Below are 13298 nucleotides of genomic sequence, written 5' to 3'. Positions count from 1 at the left end.
AATCAGTGGCAATTTGAGCCCTCAGCAAAGTATCCAAAACTTTCAGCCAGTTTCTCGCGCTTGCTATGTGTTTGCACTTGCTCTTCTTTCTCTCACTCTCTTTTTTAAACTTGTAGAGAGGCAAGTATCCGATACACAACGACAAACAAACAGAGACTTGGAGATGATGGAGAAAGGAACAGACGGGAACGGGTTTCTCATGGCTGGGCTGGGCTGGCCTTGTCTCAATCGACAACTGAGTATCACTCCTACTCAGAAAGCGCTCAGCACGCACCCAGAATACCGACACCAACACTAACACCACAGCACCATCGCCATCACCCGCCCCACGGCTTTCCAGGTGGTCAATGTCTCTGGGCGCTCCCGAGCGCTGAGATAGATCACTAGCATGTACTCCGTAAGTTAGTGACTTACACAGAATGAATGGAGGGAGGGATCACAGGAGACTACCCGTTCCCGTCCTGTCAGTGGATATGTATCTAGACCTCTGGAGGGGGACACCCGATGGCCGGATTGGTGGCTAGACTAGGGTCGATATAGCCCAGCCTCTAGTTAGAGTGCGCGTAGTGGAGTGACGGTATTTAGATGGAGAGAGGTATACTCCGTACAATCCATAACCTGGTATCATGGTTAGAGGCGGCAAGCTTGTGGTTGTGTTGGGCTGTTGGTTAGTGATAAAGCATCAGGATACAGAGTACGGAGTATGTTCTATGGAATCTAGAAATGCCCGTTTATGGCATAGGAGAAAATGATTCACTGTTAATTAGTGTAGGGAATCACAGGATGAACCTATCATTTGCTCTATTGCAGCCCTACCACAACGCCTAGGGGTGCCCGGCCATGCCATTTGATTGAAGCCTCTATTCCAAAGGGAATTATGCCAAGAGAAGCGTTAACAACATTACAACAAGAGTGGTTGCAAAACCAACAGCCCGGGCAGCGGAATTTACAGTAGCTATTGTATGTTGTGGCTGTCTTGCTCTTGTCATTTGCCAAGTTCAACGCGGCGACTGACAAAAGTTTCGTAATGAGAGGCAAGAAGGGGGGGAAAGGCTCTGAATTGATAACTCAAGAGCAGATTTTTTTTATTTTTTTATTTCTTTGCCATTCGGTCGCCTCCGTATCTTTCGACTCTTGGGCTGATCATGCCTGCAGCAATGATTCATTGTTAGATTTTTGGCCCCAGCGGGCTGTCCGTCATTGATTTACAGCGGCCTTCCAGCAGCTCCTCCACTGGACAAGCACACGAGGTTGGTAAGGTAATGGATGGATGGGTCGGGGCGTGCGCACGAAGCCCAACTAAACGAGCCGGGTGTGGGCCAAGACATGGGGACCCTTGCTTGTGCTTGTGCTCGTGCTTGGCCTTGCAGTTGCTGTTGAGCAGCAAAAAAATCACCAGTTGCCGCTGGTTAACAATTGGTCTTGTTGCTCCCTGTTGCTGGCCTCCTCCACGCAGTTCTGCAAGGGCAGCGGCTGGCTGCGTCTGCTCTACCAATCGTAAGCACACCACAGCGTGCTATGCAGTTGATTGTGCATTGTCCTGCACGTTTTGCTGCAGCAATTCCTCACCGTATCCGCGTGCCTGTGTTCCCACAGCAGATGCATATACTATAATCGATGAAGCGATGGCCTCCAACAATACCACAAACGAAGTAGTTATCCGTATCCGTTCCTTTATACCAGATCACACTCCTCCCACTGTGCAGGCCGCAGACCGACGAGGGGTGGCAGCAGAAGTGGGTGGAATAGGGGCAATGGATTAAAGTCCCTGAATGTTGTAATAATTTGCTTACCAGGCCAAGGGTCTCTCTGTTCTGGGGCAGTCTCTTCACCTGGGCTCGATTCATCACAACACCGAGCTACCGGTCACTGACCAGCAACAGCAAGCGAGGGTGTAGATCCTTAACGGCTACCCAGGCCAGGGCACGCCTCATCCTTGGTTGTGATATGTCAAGTCTAAAAGTTATTCCGCGCTTTTTTTTAAGCTACGATTTATAGAACAAATTAGCCAGTTCTTCTTACCCCATCGTCTTACTCGCTAAGGCAGGAGAATGGACGGCGGAACACCCCCCGAGATACACCGGCGCCGTGACCCCGGCCCTTTCGGTCGAGCCATGTAAATGAGGCCGACCATCCATACACATTATGTACCGTTGATAATTGCGACCGCCGGTGTCTACTCCATCTTTTGTTTGTTGTTCCTTAGAGTATAGGTAACCTAGACATTACTTCACAACCTATAAACAAGATCAGACGAAACATAAGTACTTAAATTCACAATTTTTGTCGAGTAATAGAGCCCGGCTTCAACATAATGACCATCCTTGGAATATACTGGATAGCGATGTTGTTAAACCCACTAAGATAAGAGGCAGTGCGTTATCTGATAAGGAACCTCATTTCCCTATAGAGAAAGTCATGTGACTAAATTACCCCGCTTTTCAAGTTAGCCAGAATAGCAAAAATGACCTCAATCAAGCACCAATTCAATCAGCGGTTCAACAGATGTTATTTCCGTAGCATCAGACATGTCGCATGGTCCCTTTTAATTCTAACGTCAGATACGGGGAAACCGGCCACCCCTAGAAACCGGCCACCTGCTTTTTAACCTAACTACCTAATTTATAATATCTTAATTAATTTATAACTTTACTAATTTTAATTATATAGACTTATAAATAGTATTAATTAATTTAGAATAATAAAATTTACTAAAAAAGATATATATATTACTTTTTAGATAGTTTTAAAAGGAGTTTCTATAAATAAAGCTATAGTAGCTTATAGTATAAACCATTTAACACTTTAAGCCTATATTAAAGAGGCTATAATATTAAAAGAAACTTATAAATTTAAATAAAAGCTTTTAGCTATTTAGGAAAGAAGTCTAAAAGATTAAATTATAGTTTAAATTAACTTAATATAATGGTTATAATAAGCATTTTAGGGTAAGAGGTCTAGCCTTATTAATAGGGTTAGAAGGCTATCTGTAGTAATAGATATAAAGGGACAGATTCCCCTTAATATTTTAGTTTTAATATACTTTTTTAAACTAAATTTTATACTTTTTTTATCCTTATATTTAATATTATTAAACTAATTACTTAATTACCTATCTAATAATAAAGACCCTATTTTAATTAAACCTTTATAGCTATATATACTTAGCTTATAATTAAGGCTATTAAAAATTATTATCTTCTTACAGTCTTTTCTTTATTATTATTTTTTACCTTTAAATTAGTCTTTAAAACCTAAAAAATCCTTTTTATTAATAGTTACTGCCTAAAGGGATTTTAAAATTAATTAATTAATTAGAAAGGAAGGCACTCTTATATTACTAAAAGTTATAAATATATTAAAGAAAGAAGGTATTAAAATAAAAAGATATAAGGTAAAAGGCTATAATAATAATAATAATAATAAAATAATAACTTACTTATAAAAGCTATAAATAGTAATAAATCCTTTAGTTTTTAAGCTAAAAGTAATAATATTAAATATTTTATAAGTATAAAAGGTAATATTATAATTATAAAACTAAAATTATTTTATACCTTTATTTTATAAGATAAGGATTTTATATTTTAATAAATAAAAGAAAATAGCCTTAACTTAATAGTACTATAATATAGCTATAGTATCCTTAAGGGATACCTACCTTAAGAATAAAGTTTTTTAAGATCTTTATATTAAGATTAAGACTTAAAAAGCTATTTTCTTTAAAGAGACTAAGACTAATAATACCTTAAAATTCTAGTAAAATACCCCTTAAAATTATTTAATTAAAAGGTCTTTAAAAGTAATACTATAAGATATTTTTATATTAATAGTATTCTAAATCCTTATAAAAGATCTAGCTATTATAATAATAATTAAAATAATAGTTTTATAGAGAATAAATAAAAGAGATACCCCTTTAACCCCTTATAGAAAGGAGGTACCTATAAAAAACTTATAAAGATATTTTAAACTAATTAATTAATTAATACTTACTATAATAAGCTTATTTAATACTGCTTTAACCTTTAAAGATATAAAAACTTAATCTATAAAGCCTATAATTCTACTAATTTAGGCTAGCAATATAACTATAGCCCTTACTATAATTAATAACTAATTCTATGCCCTTATTAAAGCACTTTATAAATAGTATAGAAGGTATATTATTATTAATTAAGTTTTTCTATATAAAGAAACCTTCTTTAGAGAGAATATTATAAAATACCTTTATTACTTTAAGTATTATATAGATAATACTAATATTTTACTAAAGAAATACATTATAACCCTTAAGACCCTTACTATAAAGTCTCTTATAGGTAATATCTATTATACCTATAAAAAATATACTTAAAAGAAAGCTAAAAAGAACCTAAAGGAGATCTTTATAGCTAAAAATAATATAACTATAAATAGCCTTAAAGCTAGGCTTAAAAAACTTAATTAAAAATAGCTCCCTAATAATTACCCTTAAATAATTAGATAGTTAACCTACTATTAATTTAAGTTTAAGAAACTTAAAAAGGAACATAAACTAATAACTATTTAATCTAAAAATATTCTTAATATAATTTACTAAAATATTTTAAATAAAGTCTCTCTATAATATAAGAAAGGGTAGGATAATATATAAAATATACCTTATAGCTAACTTACCTAAATAATTAAATTAATTATTAATAATAAGATTACTAAAGCTAAAAATTACTAATACCTAAAAAAAGATAAAAAAAATAAACTTTAAGATTAAGCTTAAGAAATCCTAAAGTTAAAGATAGTAGTAAAAGTACTTACTAAAATAATCTTAAAGAAAGACTAAAAGTCTATAGTAAATACCTTAATAAATAAATTAATTACCTTATTTAAGGAAATATAAGTTAATTTAGCTAAAAAAGTAAAAAATAAAATTAAAAAGATATTTAAAATACTTTAAATATAAATAGATAAAAAGCTTATAAACTAAATAACAAGCTAGCCTTAATATATAACTATTTAAATACATTTAGTAGCTATAGACCTAATTAATTAAACTAAAAAAAAGTTTAATATATATATTAATATAAACTATACTAATTAAGGCCAATAATATTTATATTAATATTATACTAAAAAAGGCTATTTTCTAAAAGGGTGCTATAATTTAAAATTTAATAAAAAGAACAGTATAATATAGTTAATAAGTAAGTAGGTTATTTAAGTAAGTAGGTCACTTTCCTTAACCTTTTTAACCTATAGCTTAAAAAGCTTAAACTACAGTTTAAAAAGGCTGGCTTTTACTTACTAAATTCCTCCTTAAATAACTTAAAAGCTACTTAATAAATCCTTATATTATAACTGCCTTTATTATATATACTATAGTACTAACTATTTAGTTACTTTAACCTTCTTTAATTACTACTTCTTAATAATTTAGCCACTACCTATATATTAATATCTATTTAATTAATTACTTATAATACTTTCTATATAGTTATAATCTCCCCTTTCTATAGTTTAGTCCTTTTTGCCTTATAGTACTAGCTTAATATCTTATTTATATCTTAAAGATTATAAAGCTTAGCCTTTAATAAAATAACCTTATATATAACTGCCTTTATTGCCTTAATAGCTAACTTTAAAGCTTTAATAATAGACTTTAGGGAGCTACTATAATGCCTTTTAATTTACCTTTTAAGGTATTTAAACTAAAATTAGGCCTCTATTACTATCTTTAGGGTCTTTAAAGTCTATAATATTAATAGTTAAGTGGCCTCCTTAGGAGGCATTAAGGTTTATAGCTATATATTAAGCTTTAAGATTACAGTTTTTAGGTTAAAAGAAGTAAGTCTAGCTCCTTTAAAACCCTTTTAGATATTACTTTCTATAAAGATAGCTTTAAATGCAATATAAAAGGCAGAAAAGAACTTAATCTTAGAAATATAAGTTATAAAGTATCTAATTAGATACTTTATTTCTTAGCTATAAGCCTTTTTTAATAGCCTAAAGTACTTAATATTAAGAGGCTAAAGTAAATAAAATATATAAGTAGGTATATAGAGTATAATAATTTTATTCTCTTTATAATATCTCTTAAAATTAACTAAATAGTGGCTTTTATAACTATTAAGGATTAAAAGATAATAAAGACTAATTAATTAATTAATTATAGATTAATTAAAGTACTTTAGCTACTTAAGACCTAGCTTATTATTTATCTATTTATTTTAGCTTATTATAATAACCTAATTGCCTAAGAGGTTATATTTTTAATATTAATTAATAAGGTAATATTAGCCTATATTAATAATAAATAGCATAATTAATTAACCTTTTATATTAATTACCTAAATTATAATAATCTATTTTTAGTTTTTAGGCTATATTAATTTTAGCCTTTCTTATATTTCTAAACTTATAATAGCTATTCTAGCTATAATAAGGCCTATTATAAAGCCAGTTTTATTAAAGTTCTAAATATTATTTAATTAAATATTATACTTTATAATTATATTCTATATAAGCCTAAACTAGCTATAAATAATAGTTAGATCTTTATATTTAGCTCTTTAATAGTTATATCTTTAAAATAAATGCATTTTTAGCTCTAGTTATTACTTTATAAAGTTATAAGCCTAACGCTTATTAATAGATAATATATTACAATTAGCTAGTAGGGAATTAGCTATTTCTTCTATAAAACACAATTATAAGGGAAATCCTTATAAATCTAAATTAAGAATAAATTAAATTATTATTTACTCTTCTAAATTAAATAGTCTTTACGATTTTAAGATAGAATTATATTATAACTAAATGCCATAATAGCAGCAATATAAGGTCTTAAAAGGCATCTTATAGTTAGTTATAGCTTATTATAAACTTAGTTTTAAGTTATTTTAAAGGGCCTAAAGGGCAAGAAGTATTCTAGCTTTATTTAAAGGCTGTAATATATTAAGTTATTAATAATTATTTAATTAAATAGAAATGTTATAAGGTAAGGGATTTTTAACCCACTTACTTAAATAACCTACTCACTTATTAACTACATTAGCTAATTATAATACACTAAGTAATATAGCCTAAATAGGTTATTATAAAAAGCCAGTTCTAAACTACTTAATCTATACGGTAAAAGCCAATTTTAATATTAAAAAACTAATCTATATTTAAATCCTATACTTTTTTAAATCCTTCCTTTATAGAAATATTAAGTATATAACTATATATAATAATATAAAAATTAATTAAAATATAGAAAAAAAGGTCTTAAATACTATCTAGAAATACCTAAATAAAAAGCCTAATTTTAATTTTTATAAACTTCTATATATTTACCTTAATAGTAATACCTACTTACTAGTAAATATTATAAATAGAATATATAATAATATTTAGCCTTAAGATATTAAATTAACCTAAATGAATTTTATTATATTTAATAAATACCTAAATATAATACTAAATAATTAAAAGTTTAGGCCCTTTAAGATTTAAATTTTCAATATTAGTATAAATATAAATACTAGAAAGTAAGTTTATATTAAAGATAAAAAGGAGGTTTAGGCTATAGAAATCCTAAAAAGATAAACTATAAAGAAGGACTTAAGGAATTCTAGTCTTTTTAAGTAGAAAAAGGGACCTAAAGGATTAAATAATCTTAAGGCTTATTAAAACTAAATTTATACCTAAATAAAGGTAAATATCTATTTTAAAAAGATTAAATTAACTATCTTTAATATAATAATATTTAACTTATAGTTAGGTAAAATAATTACTAAAAGAATAAAAAATATAGTAAATAGTATTATTAAGATTTTATATTAAATAGTTAAAAATATAAAAATTAATCAAAATACTTTCTAAATTACCTTAACCTTTATAAATATAACTTAATTTATAAGCTAAAATTATAAAAAGAATTATTAAAATTTAATAAAAAAAATATTTAAGATTAATATTAATATTAATACTATTTACTTTAAAACTGGCAGTAAAGGTATAATTAATTAATTAAATAGATATATTTAAAGCAATAAAAAATAGAAATTAATAAAAGGGAAGTATTGTAACGATTAGGCAGCATTCTAATCCGTTAGACCAAAAGATAAGGCAATAATAGCTAATCCGTTAGCTAGTATTGTGCTACTCACACTATATAACCTGCCGTAACCCCCCTGTAACCCCCTAGTTACAGTGGCTTACAGGCCAGCGTTACAAGTATATAGTTATTAAGAATAAAAATGCCCCCTATAAAACTTAATAAATAGTCTAAACTATTAATTAAGGTATAATATTATAACTAATTAATAATAAAGAATTAAAGGATTTAATAATAAATAACCTTAACTTAAACCTCTACCTTTAAAATAGTAATAGATTAATAGCATAAAGGCAAAAGCTACTTAAAATTATAGTTAGACTTAATAACCTAAATAGTTATATTATAGAAGTTATAATTAATATTAGGTCTAAAGGGAATATTATCTTTAAAAAAGTTATAAAAAACTATAAGCTAAAGATAATTAATATTAAAGCTATAATAATATTCTATATAAATAATAAGCTTAAGATAATAGGCTAAATAGATATTAAAATATATTTAGTAAATATTTAAGTCTTTTAGCAGTTCTTTATTACTTTAATTAAAGTAATAATACCTTTTATTTTAAAAATACCTTTTATAAAATTAATATAAATAATATTTAATTATTTACTATAAGATAAATTAATACTATTAATTTACTAGCTAGGCAATATAAAGTTTATTACTTTTATAGTAGGATTAATTAAATAAAAGCTAATATAGATTAAAACTAAAGAATTAATTAATTTAAAATAAATATTAACTCTATTATTAAGCTAAAAGTTAAGAATATATTAGGCTTAAAAGAGGATAATATTCTATTATTAATTAAGGCAATAAGCTATAAGTTTATAGATAAGGTTATTAAGTTAATTACTAAAGAAGGAATAAAGTAATATAAAGAGGTCCTTAAAGTTACTTCTAATAAAATTAAGTAGTATATAAATAGAGCTATTAAAAAAAGAAAGAAAGAAAAATAGGATATAAATAAAGATAGAAAGGTAATTAATATTAAAGTTAATATAATATATAAATAAAAGGGGGTAAAGATCTATCTTATAGATAATATACCTTTAGATAGTTCTATCCTAAATAGTAATCTATTTTAAAAAGAGAAGAAATAAATTAAAATTAAAGATATATTAAATACTGCAGTAAAATATATTAAGTAAATTACCTTTAAGTTCTTTAAAATTAAGTAAAGTTATTAGCTAAAAGGAGAAAGGCTTTTAATACTAAAGGATTAAATAAGTAATATATTAATAAATATAGAATTAAATATATTTTTTAAGGTAATATATAATTAAAAGGTAGCCTTAATATAAGACTTCTTAAAGTATAGGCAGTTAGATTTAATTATTACTTCTCTATAAGTCCTAAAGGTAATTCTATATAAAGTATAATAAATAAAAGATATCTTAATACCTAAAGGTTATAAGGCAGTAATTATTAGGCTATTAAAAGAGTAACTTATATATAAAGTATTAAAGGAATTCTATAATATCTATTAAAATGCTTAATTCTTAATTATTAAAAAGAATAATAATTTCTACCTAATTAATTCTATAACTTTAATAAATAAAATAACTATAAGGGATAGCTTATTGCCACTATATATAGATAAGTTTTTAGCAGATTTTACTATATATAAAATTATTTTATTACTAGACTTCTTTTTAAGATATAATTAATTCCCTTTTAATAAAAAGAGCTAAAATATAACTATATTTAATATATTAATAGGGCTATTAAGGATATATAGTTTACCTTAAAAAGTAATAAACTTAATAATCTAATTTATAAGAAATATTATTTATATCTTTAAAGACCTTATTTTAAAGGTCTATAGAGCTTTCCTTAATAATATTTATATTAAAAGACTAACTACTATTTATAATAAAGAATAAATTACCTTTAATATAAAGAGGTATATCCTTAAATACCTAATTAATATTAATAAGGTTCTCCTTAATATTAAGCTATTAAGATATACTATTATAGAAAGAAAGTTTTAATTCTACTAAAAGATAATAGTTATAGTAAAATACCTCTATAATATATATAAAAGGGCATTTAATAACATTAAAGTAATTAAAATTATAAAATAAAAGAAATATATTAATATAAAAGAGATATAGTTATTCTTAAAAATTACTAAATACTATAGGTAATAAATTTATTACTTTACTTAAATTATTAAACCCTTTATTAAGCTGCTCTAAAAGAATATTAAGTTTTTATAGGGCTAACTAAAATAAGAGGTAATAAATATTCTAAAGGAGAAAATTACTTAATTACCTTTATTAATTACCCTTAACTATATTAAAAAGGCAAGAGAGATAATCTTTATAGTTAATATAAGCTTAATTAGTTAAGGCACTATATTAATATAAGTTATTAAAAGGAAATACTATTTAGTATAATTTAAGTTAAGGTTATAAAATAAGGTTAAGTCTATATATAATATAATAAAGAGGAAGTATTAAGTAGTATTATATATATTTTAAAGATTAAAAGAAATAATATATAGCATTAAGTTTACCCTTAAGACTAATATATAAGTATTAGTATATTAATTAAATAGAAAAGTAAATAATATATTTAAATTATTAATCTTATAATAAATTAATTACCTACTTCTCTTTAACTTTAAAGTTTAATATATATTAAGACTAAAGAATAGGGTTATTAATAGATTATTATATAAGCTAGCTAGACTATTTAATTAGTTAAATATTAAAATTAAAGAGGATATTAAAGACTTTATTAACCTCTACCTTAATATAATTAAGATTAATAGATTACCTAAAATCCTTAATAGGAATTACTTATTAAAATCTAAATACTTAGCCTATTATCTATTAACCTTATAAAGGCCACTAGATATAGTAGACTCTTAATACTATACCTTAAAGGGCTAGAATAAGAAGTTCTTTATTTATAACTATTAGCTTTAGAAGTATATATATTAAAAATAGAAGCAGCCTATATTAATTAAAAAAGACCTTATAATTTAAAAGAAGTAATTAGGTAGTACTATAAGGGATATAGCTATAAAGGATATAATATTACTATTAATTTAATTTAAAAGAGATACTTTTAAAAGAACCTCTAGAAGGATATTACTACTATAATTAAGTTATATAAAACTTATTAAAAGTATTACCTTAAAAGACTATAGAAAGTAGTTTATTATACTATACTAGATAATCCCTTTATTAAGGTCTATTTTAATACTTAATATATATTAAATAACTAAAAGTATAAGTATTTACTTAAGGCCTAATATAATCTAATAGAATAGATTAAAATTAAGCTATTAAAAGCCTTATTAATAAAAGCAATAGCTAGATTTATTAAGAGATTAATTTTATAATTTAGGATAATAATAATTACAGTAATAAATAAAGGCCTAAAAATAAAGAAAGAATTACTATAAGTCCTTTAGCAGTATAAAGTAAAGACTATTAAAACCTTACTATATAACCCTAAAGCTAATAGCCTAAATAAATATAGTTATTATATACTTAAAAAGGTCTTAAAAAAGCTTAAGTATAAAGAAAAATATATTTAAGTAGATAACTTTAAATATACTTTATTTACTAAATAGATAGCTATAAAAGGATTTTATAGATTTTTGCCTTTTTACTTAATATATAGCTAAAAGCCTATATACCCCCTAAAGGTTAAATACCCTATTTAATAACTAATTAATTAAAATAAGGTTTATATACTAAAAGAGAGGCTTAAAGTATAAATTTATATCCTATAGATAAAAAAAGTAAATATAAAGAAAGTTAAAGTAAAAATTATTAAATACTAAAAAAAGGCTTTAGCCTTAAGAAATAAAAAGCTTTAATATAAAATATAATATTAGCCATTAAGAGTTAAAGACCTTATTTTTAAATATAATATACTATAAGTAAATAATATATTAATTAAGTATAAAATAATTAAAAAATAGAATAGTCCCTTTTATATTATTAAGCACTACTTAAAAGCTAACTATTACTTACTTTAAGAGCCTAATGCATTAAGGCTATTAAATAAGTTAATATATAGAAACTAACTTTAGAGGTTTATTAAGGATAAAGATAGTTAGTAAACTTATAAAAAAGACCTAAAGCTAAAAGAGAAAAGGATAAGCATTAAGCCTCTATAAAACCTAATTTCTAGCACTTTAAGTATAAAACTAGCTAATTATATTAAAAGAAAAGTAATTAAATTAATACTATTAGCTAACCTAATTACTAATTTAAAAAATAAGACTAATAATAGCAATAAAAATAAGGAGGATTTAAATATATTAAACCTAATATTAAACTTATATAGAGAACTAAAAATATACTTTAAAGTATAACTTAAGGGGCTTTTTAAAAAAAAGAAAGATACCTATAAATTAATTAATTAATCTTAAATTAATTAATAGAGATCTTAAAAGCCTTAATTTAAAGGTAATTAAAATATAAAAAGTAAAGTTATTAATACTAAAAGTATTTTATAGTATTATACTTTTAGTAAGAGAGAAAGAAATAAGTAATAATATAAAGAAATAAAATATTACCTTTATAAAAAATAATAAAAGGAATAATACTAATATAGAATAAAGCCTATAGACTCTATAAGTATATATTTAATTATAATAAAAAAGGAGGATAAATTTAATATAAAATCCTATAAACTTAAGGGAAAAATATAAACTATAACTAAAATAGGGAAAAGACACTAAATAAAAATGCCTTAAAGACTATAGATAGAAGATTAGAACTAAATAATTAGTTAATATATAGAAAAAATAGCCTTTAGATAATTAGTATTTTATTAAAATAAAAAAGGTAAAGTCTAGACTTAAGGGAGACAGATTAGCCTAAATATACCTTAAGAACTTAAAATCTAAACTAAATACTACTTAAATACCTAAATAATATATAAGATATATTAAAAATATACTTTTAATATCTTAAATAAGCATTAAATATATTTTAAATTTCTTAAATATAGCACTAAAATTATATATTCTTAAAATATAGACTTTAAAAGTATTAAATAAAGTAAGATCTATTATAAAAAAATAATATCTTTAGAATAAAAATACTAATTAATTATTTAGTTTTATATTTCTATTATTAAAAAATTAAGTCTTTACTGCTTAAAGATACCTTATTTCTTATTTATTATTTAATTAATTATAAGTTTAGCATTCTTTACTACTACTATACTATCCAATTTATTA

Source organism: Fusarium fujikuroi, chromosome FFUJ_chr02 (assembly GCF_900079805.1).
Source record: "Fusarium fujikuroi IMI 58289 draft genome, chromosome FFUJ_chr02".
Lineage (NCBI taxonomy): Eukaryota > Fungi > Ascomycota > Sordariomycetes > Hypocreales > Nectriaceae > Fusarium > Fusarium fujikuroi.
This window is presented reverse-complemented; position numbering follows the sequence as displayed.